The following is an 8,786-nucleotide window of genomic DNA, read 5'->3' on the forward strand; positions in this document are numbered from 1 at the left end:
CCAAAGTCAGGACTCAGGAGATGTTTTTATATCACATGTCCACACCCACATATAATAATAGTATATAGATTTTTTTTGGAGAATTGCGGTGAAATGAATAAAAAAAATATTTTTAATCAGAGATTTTGAGTTAAATCTTAAAAATAAAAAAACTCATGGTAAACAAAGAGTTATTCTCTTTGACTAGCATGATATGAGATGTAATTAAATTCATCTGGGCTCTAAAATGAATAGCAAATATCAAATATCGGATGAAAAATAATTTCTTCCCTAGCTAAAAACCGTGAGTTCTAATATGAAAATAAAATAAAATCTAGTGTGTATGGATCATCTTCCCTTTAGATTAGTCTTATGCAGGCCTAAAGTGTGCAACTTATCCTTCTCTTCTCCATTTTGTGGCCATATATATATGCTTGGGGTACAAGTAGAATATATGTTTTATTAATGAGTTGTAATATTCAACATTTTCTTATATCTAATTATACATTTTAATTATTTTATCAAATATAAATAATAATATTTTTATGTATAATACAAAAGAAATACTTATTAATTTAGCAATTTGGGTGTGTTCGACTATTTGGTATGAAGGAAAATATGAGAAGAGAGAGTGATAGGGGCGGTGGAGATGGAGGATACTTACTTCTTCTTTGTTTTTTCTACTTCTTAATGAAAATTCTAATCAATCGAACAAAAAATAATAATTATGTCATGCCAAACACACCCTTATCTCTCTCTCTCTCTCTTTTTTCCTTTTTTTTTCTTTATCTGGAAGAAACAACTAATAATGGAAGTATCCACATACTTTCATTCTCTCTAAATACATCTAATCCAAAATTCAATAATTTGAATGATTTTAAAAAAAATTAACTAGCTAGGTTGGCACTTGGCATCATGTCATGTTATATTATATTATACACTTCTAATAAAAGTTAGACCCCTTTAGCTCACTTTTTTTATTTTTTGCAATTTAGTGCATTCTTCCACATCATGGCTACCCATAAAAAATAATAATTAAATAACCATTCATTAATCTGTTTAATTTATTTGTGTTTTCCTAGGGTTCATCTTCCATCATTTAATTAATTTTTTCATCTACCAAATTCTGTAGAATTTTGTGACGGAGTTAGAAATTTATACGATGAAATCAGAAAAAAAAATAGCAATGTCATAGTTATGCTTTGTTTTGGAGATTGACTAGAGCAGTCGTGGAATAAGTTTATTCATGAAGTGAGACTTCCAAATGTAAATTTAGATATATAATCTTAAAGTATATCAAAGTTCGAATGGAAACTAAAAGGCAATGTGTGTCACTAAATAATAAAAATTTGCACATCATTTTATTTAACGACAAATTTCAAATTTTATTAGCTACAAATTATATAGCAATAAATTTCATAGTTAGTTTATTGATATGATAACAACAAACAAAGGAGGCTAAATGGTTAGGTATTTATTAATCATCATGATGAATGAAGATGATTAGGTTTATAGAGCTCTTAATAATAGTCTATTCAAAATAGTTGTAAAGTATATTGGCTAGAGAAAAAGACTAGAATCTAAAAACTGTATTTTTAAGCATTTAATTCTATCCCAAATTATGTGATAAGAAATCATTTGAAAAGTATTAATCACAACCAACTTAGCAAGCTTCTCATTAAATATTATCTCTTTTTGTCATTTTTCAAATTTCAACCAACAAAAAAAAAAGGAAATTTGATAAATTGATTAGTCGGTAAGTTACTTAATAAATTTATATACAGTGACAGATTCAAAATTTTAATAAAATACATTTTCGAGTTTAAAAACATTTAAGATATAAAAATACATGAAATTTATCAAATCCACAAAACACGTTTTACGATAGTCATCATTTATGTATATGGAGTAGTATGTAACATATTTTTCTTTTTAAGATTTCAATTATATGGTTCTCCATAATTAAAAATATTATGAATTTAAAATTCTCATATAATCAAACAAATGTCTATACAAAAGGTAAGTAGGAGTTTGTTGAACTACTATACAAATTTATTTTAAAACTTTATATTATGATTCCTAGTTCTTACTTGACTTTAATTATTCGGTGCAACGTGGTGCACTAATTATTTTGCCAGCAGAAATGCAAAATTGACCTTATTTTTTCTTAGTTGATAGGGATAGGAAACGGAAATAATATTCAAGTATATTCCTATAAAATAACCGGCAGGATGATTGAGTTGATTGATCACGAAATTTCCTAAATAAAAACGAATTGGAGAAATTTCGATAGGTTCAAAATCTTCTAGATGATTTTTCGGTCGATCTCACCGCCTGAGACTTGCTTATTACTATTTATCTTTTCTATGTGATTTACAGGCTATTATACTAGAATGAGATTTACCATGTAACGATTGTGAATTTCTTCTGTCATAAAAAATTATCTGCTTAAAAAGTGTCATTTTCTGTATATATTTTTTGGAGCAATATATTTAAAATTGTGTGGACTGTTCCTACAAGTTGAATTCTATAGTAATTGACTAATTTGGTCGTTTTGTGGTGTGCAATATTGGTCCATTTCCTACTATTACTAATTTTGTCATTGTCCACAAACTAATTAGGGTTTTGATTTTTCCTTTCTTAACCTTTTAAAATTCTTTTTTGACAAAAAGAAGTTCACGATTTATGGGCCTTCTCCTCGACACGGTACTATTCTATAAGATTTTTGTTTATTGTGAAAAAAATTCATGTTGCTGTATTCAATAGATGTCTTGGAGTATTGATTCAAACAATATTTTCTAGTTAGTAGAGCATTGATCAAAAAGAAAAATTCATCGAAGGGATAAAATAAAAAGAAAAAAAGAAAGGGAGGTGTTTCCCAACTTTTCTTCTTCAAGCATTTGACCTTTGTTTTTCCTTCAAACATATGGTGTATGGAATAATATTATTTATTAATATGATTAATTTAAATTTGTGTGATAGAAGAAGTCCTATGAAAAGTTTATTGTTCCGTACTTAAAAAAAAGTTTCATGACTCAAACTCGTGACACTTTGTCCTTCATCTTTGTCAATTTCTAGCAAATTTAAACTACTCTTTATTTTGTCTAACATTATCTTTTGTTGAATGTCTAAAGAAATTCTCATATTGAAAATTAATATAAGATGTATAATATTTTAATTAATGATGTGAGATAATTTTGAAAAATATATTTAGAAGGTTTTGTCCAAAAACATACAATATCACTCATCAAGGATATTTTTGAGCTGATTTAGCTCAACAACAAATATACAAACAAATGTTTTGATGAAATAAATGTGAAAATAGGCGAGTAATGATGTGAAACTCGATTTACTACCTTTCAAAAGTAGCTTGGAGATGTATGTGCAAAAAAATAAAAAAAAAATTCAAGGCTTTGTCTTTGTGGACATATATTTTTTCAATTATGACACACAATGAATCTCAAAGTTGACACTACATGGTTCATGGTAATGAGCCATGTGAAGTTTAGTTCGAGAAAGAGACTCGTGTATCATAGTGATGGATCATGTGGAAATTAGTTTGATGTGAGATTGTCTGGGATGTAAATAAAGTATTATGTTAATAATTGAAAAGAGTGAAAAATAATATTAGTAGTACGAGACTTTTGAGAAAACGACATTTGTGTTTAGTCTAAAATGAACAATATAATAGCACATGAAGAATTGAAGTAGAAGTCATCTTAGAGTTTTGTAGAACACTAAACACGGCAAAATCCAATTGTAGAGTTTACACTTTCATGAAATAGTTTCACAAGTAATTGACTAAAACTTAGATAATTGAAGGTTACTTGTGGTCTTTATTTAGTGAAGTGGTTTAATTCTATTATTATATTATTCCTATTTTATCTTAGATTTGGTTAAATGATATTACTAGAATATCATGATTTTTTGACAGCCGTTTTTATCAAAAAGTAGCTAGGCATAGTTGTAAGGTTTTCAATACCATTCCATTCATTTTTTGGTAATCGGAAGACGTAAAATTAGATGGATAAAAAGCTAAACATCTAAAATAATTTTTTAAACACTTTTCGATTATGATAATAAAAAAATTCGTCTATCTTTTTGTAGCCAAAATTAATAGTGGAAAAATGACGATTTTCTAATAATATGAGTCACTCATTCAATGTCTTTCAATGTAGATAACTTACAAGAAAAACACCTCATAACGATAGAAAAAAGTACAAACCTAATTAAAGTTAATCTTGATAATGATAGAAATTAAGTGTTTAAGCTATTATTTTTTAATCATAGCCTCAAAAACTAGTTCAACAAGAAAGATCAACAATATAATGTTGAATAAAGTGGTTACATATACAAATCTATTGATATTCTAGCTTCAAGGGCATGCTTGATTTGGCCTAGCTATCAATAATTCATGGTTTGATGTGAAAGAAGCTCTAGGTAGTAGGTTTTATTTGAATTCAATATTTTATATCTAAAATTTGAACATTTAATTTTAAAGGAGAAAATAGCCAAATGACCCTTCAACCTATTGTCCGATTCCTAACTACACATTTTTACTTTACGGGGATCCTATTACCCCCTTGAACTACTTTAAAACGATATAAATATCACCCTAAAACTATACACCCACATTCATAACCTGAAGTGGTGGACACGCACTGCCAGCTGTCAGGTATATATAATAATTTTTTTAAAAAAACTTTTTTTAGATTCTTCTTTCATCTTTATTCTATTTTACCTCTTTTCTTTTTCTAAAAAAATTTGTATTCTATGTATATATACACACAAATTGATCCTTTAAACTATATATTTCTATAATACTTACCTTAATTAAATCTTCAATTGTTTTCTTGGCTTTATTAATTTCTTAAAATTTGAAGAAAACAAAACTATTGTTCTTCATTGAGTTCATCGAATTTGTGCAAATCTTGAAAGTTTGTAAATGTGATTGGGTTTGGTGTATTGAAACCACACATTACTTGTTAATTGATTTCGAATTAGGTGTGAAGATTTAAGCCAAAAATCAGAAAATCACACTGACCTACAAAGCTGTCAAAATAAAAAAAAAATTGTGGGTTGCAGAGTTTGAATCCAAATCTGAAAATTTTCATTTTCAATTACAAATTGTAGAGACTAAATTGAATCCTTTATGGGAATCCCATTGTTGAGTTCTTGAGTTTGAAAACATCTAGATCAATTGATTTGAGTTAAAGAAAAAAATTGACAAATAAGGAGGAAATACAAATCCATGGACAACCATTATTAAAGAGCTTCGAAGCTCAAGAATAAAATTTCAAATTTGTCCGTGAGTTCATCTTTTCCGGTGATTATTTCTTCCTCATCGCCGACTCGTTCGATGAGTTTTTCTGTCAAATATTAGGATTTATCATCTATCAGAGATGTGAATGTTGGGACTGCTATCTTTTTCTTCCATAGAAGTGAAAGGGAAAGTAATTTCCTCCATTAAAGGGGTAATTTTTCTTATAAAAATAAATAAATAAATAAAAAGAAAAAAGAGAGAAAAATATACAATTTAATTATAATAAAAATGTTCTTTTTAATTGTTTTTTGAGAGAGTGAAATGCACTCTCTATGCCATGTCAGCATTACTTGATCGGTTTTAAAGTAGTTCAAGGGGGTAATAGGACCCCCCGTAAAGAATAAGTGTGTAGTTGAAAATTCACTCATAGCTTGAGGGGGCATTTGGATGTTTTCTCATTTTAAAGATATATATGTATATGAGAAAATCATCAAAAGAATAATAAATATTACATATTAACTTATAATTTTAAAAATATAATGAGTTTAATATTAAGAACATTAAATATCTAATTTATTAAGTTAAATCATGAATACATCGCTGATATCAAATTGATTAAAGCATGACATTAGCGAATATGAGTAATTTATACATCTACTGGTACTTAGTTGTGGTATATACCGCCAATAATTGTGGTAAGATGAATATAATCCTTTTACTCTGAATCATAATTTCAGGTTCTAACCCTCCTGAAATGGAAACAACCCTTATAGAAAATGTTTTCTCTTTTAATGAGCTTTACGCGACAAATCTAAACTAATTAGAATAATTCAAAGCTAGTACCAAATTAAAAATAAAAATAAAAATAAAAGTGGTAAGTGGGAGCAATTACTAATAAATATTGGGAGGGACTCAAGTAAATCGAAACACATAATTTTAATACCAACAATGGAATAAAGTACAACTATAATATTGAATTAGGCATTGAAAAATAATGTCTTAAACTAATTAAAATAATTGTTCATGTGTGTGGCTCTAATGTTTTGGTCATTTTTGGAGAAACTAAAGCATTAAAAACCACATGCCTTAAACCATATATATTATGATATCCACATCAAAAAATAAAGTTTTTAAAAATGACTTGTTGCCCATATATTCGGTGCTACTTTTTTTTTTTATATATATATTCATCGTAATAAATATATATGATTTAAATTAATTATATACACATATTTTTATTGACCAATAATAAGAGAAGACCCAAGTATTTCAATTTTTTTATGAACATGCATGAATGGAAAGAAATAGCCATGAATAATTGTCAATTTTCGAATATAAGATTATAGTTGTCAATCTTGAAATTTTACTTAAATATACTAGTTAATTAGTTAACATAGCTATAGTTTGTCTTAATTACAATTCGCAACCTACTTTTAGCTATAATTGTGCAACTCTGCCTTTTAGTTCTGTATAATTAGCACGTTTGTATAATTCATAATTTGTATCATATAATTTGTATAATTTTTGTAGAATTCATAATTTGTATAAAATAATTTGTGTAACTGTTTACACTTCTGATGTTTGTAATTGTATAAATTCGTTATTTCGAGTTTATACAAAAATAACTGAATTATACAAATGTACCCGCAAATTGTACAAACCTGCAAATTATACAAACGAGACAGCTTAAACTGTAGCTACAGCCCGTAAATATGCACACTATAACTATGAAGCATAATTAAGTTTATTATAGTGGCTATTTGCGAAAATTTCCCATTTAACTTTTAATTGTAATAATTTGTGAAAATAAATAAATAGAAAATCCATAATGAATAGAGCTAGACAAGGCCCTAACTTGATAATGAAGCCCAGCCCAGATGAGCTTTTGGGCTAATTTGATGGATAATAAATATCAATGGGCTTTGAAAGTTGTATTAGGGCCCAAGTGTGTTTTTAGAATTCCTATTTATAGAAATAGTCATAATTTATAAATGTTTTAATTTAAAGTTTAGCCAGCTCAAAAAACTTTAGATATGCTATCTCAAAGTTGAAATGATGGGTGCGAAATGAATTATTTTCCTTCTTGATCCTCGAGTTTCAATATAATATTTCAATAAAAATCAGCTCTAATCTTTTCAAACAACCTCAAAATTGACATATAAATTCTAACGATTACGAATATTCACAATCATTTGCAACAACATTTAATCCAAATAAATAACGATTTTATAAAATCTGATTTTCGAATTTAAAGGTTCAATATTTTTTAATGGTTGTGAATTGAGCCTTTTCTCTTGATCTTCTTTGCTTATAAATAAAATACAAAACAGATGCATTGTCTGTTCCTAGCACATTGTGTGGGCACCAAATTAAGTATATGCTCAAATACTTCCTAAGTATAACCTGTTAAATAAGTAAATAAAAAAATAAAAAGGAAAAGAATTAGAAAAACAAAATACTAGAAGAAAACTGAATAGAAAAAAAGAAAGGATAAGTGATATATATATATATATATATATATTTGGCTTCTCAAAGAAAAAGCAATTATATCCTCTAGTTAAATATATAAAACTATATAATAATAGCAATAATAATATACTCAATGTATTTTATAAATGGAGTATAAAGAAAATTGGGTGCACAAAAATCTTATTCCTATCTTGAAAAGTAAAGAGACTATTTCCGATTCAGCCACTCAACTTAAAAATAAACATAACAAAACAATCTGAACATCAAATACTTAAGAGAAGCATGATAAAATATTTTTTAAAAAAGAAAAAAATTATTATATATATATATATATATATATATATTTTCACTCATCCTTTATAAAACAAATGTACACATTTATTTAACAAATTAAAAAAATTAAGAGATAATTGATCACATAACTTCTAATTTATCGTTATTATTAATTATAATCATTTTTTTTGATAAATTTCAAAACATTGTATTTATTATTAATATTTATAATAAAATTATCATTACTAAAATTTTTGTGTATTCCAAGTCAATAATGAACAAGTAAAACTAGGAAAATAAAGAATATACATTTCCATGTTATTATTTTGATGGATAATTATGTCAAAATGTCATTTTCTAAAAAGATAATTACATATAATATAAAATAATAATAATCCCATACAAATACAAAAAATTAATAGGAGGAGTCGGTGGAGCAATTATGGGTGCTGACAAAATTTTGCCCTTTTTCGCATAAAAAAGTTAAAAATCGAAGCCCTAATTTCAGAGAAATCTTCATACTGACGAACTTTATCGATCATCAAATATAATCGCTGGTAAATTTTACGATTTTTTTAATTCATTTTTTTTTAATATTGTTTCGATTTATCGATACCTATATTGATTTATTTCCTTCAAAATTAAACCTTTTTGAATGGATTAATGGGTTGATTTTAGGATTTATGTAGTGGGTTTCGTGGAGAATTTGATTGTAGAGCGTTTATGTTGAAATTTGAGCTGAATTTTGCTTCATGAAGGTATATTGGGGGGGGGGGGGGTGGGTTTTTTTGGGGTTAGAAAG

General features: G+C 26.9%; 1 protein-coding gene across 1 annotated transcript in view; it reads left to right on the top strand.

Annotated features, from left to right (window-relative positions):
* Positions 1–8,403: 8,403 nt before the first annotated feature.
* LOC102584832 (E3 ubiquitin-protein ligase At1g63170-like) overlaps positions 8,404–8,786 on the top strand; it is a 9,251-nt gene continuing 8,868 nt past the window's right edge. Inside the window, exon 1 of the mRNA XM_006366809.2 lies at positions 8,404–8,541. The gene's annotated coding sequence lies outside the window, so the exon portion shown is untranslated. The remainder of the gene's footprint in view (positions 8,542–8,786) is intronic.

Source organism: Solanum tuberosum, unplaced genomic scaffold (genome assembly GCF_000226075.1).
Source record: "Solanum tuberosum cultivar DM 1-3 516 R44 unplaced genomic scaffold, SolTub_3.0 scf00675, whole genome shotgun sequence".
Taxonomy (NCBI): Eukaryota; Viridiplantae; Streptophyta; class Magnoliopsida; order Solanales; family Solanaceae; genus Solanum; species Solanum tuberosum.